Genomic DNA, 676 nt, shown 5'->3' with positions numbered 1-676 from the left:
TGTAAATTAAAAATAATTAAGAAGTGGTAGGTAAAACGTATAACATAATTGAGAGATATAAAGAAGTTGAAATGCTTTATTAGGAGAAACATATCAAAATATTATCGAATTAACATTCAATCATTTATTATTGTTACACATAATTACTTATATTGTTTGAATTTCGCGCTAAATTGGAAATGGGTGGAGTCGATCTTGCGTGTCTCGTATATGGTTTATTTCCTACTCTTATTATACATCATGGTGGGGATAGATTACATGTAGCACTGTCATAATCTTCTTATGTACGCTATTCCCCCTCGAGAAATTAGAGAGAATGAATGTTTTGTTTTCGTTTCTTATTTATCTTTATTAATATTGTTTTAATAATAATGTATTTATATTCAAAGTAATGTTTTGTTTTAAATGGATACGTTTTTCTTATACGCATGAATTTCTTGTTTTAGTGTCTATTTTGAAAATATGATATGTTATTGGAATTTAGTAGTATTATTGTTGTTTTTTTTATACCTTAAACAATTATGTCAAAAAATTCGAAACTGTGGTCTCGAACAGCAAATCAATTATTTTTATACTTTTTGTTTTGTTTTCAACAATACTTTCATTAAACGTAATTGTAAATATCCACTTCTTTGAAAACTATTAAATTTCATTGATAATTTATTTATTTCCTATT

This window comes from Habropoda laboriosa, unplaced genomic scaffold, assembly GCF_001263275.1.
Source record: "Habropoda laboriosa isolate 0110345459 unplaced genomic scaffold, ASM126327v1 scaffold41, whole genome shotgun sequence".
Taxonomy (NCBI): Eukaryota; Metazoa; Arthropoda; class Insecta; order Hymenoptera; family Apidae; genus Habropoda; species Habropoda laboriosa.
The sequence above is the reverse complement of the archived record's forward strand: the minus strand, read 5'-3'. Positions refer to the sequence as shown.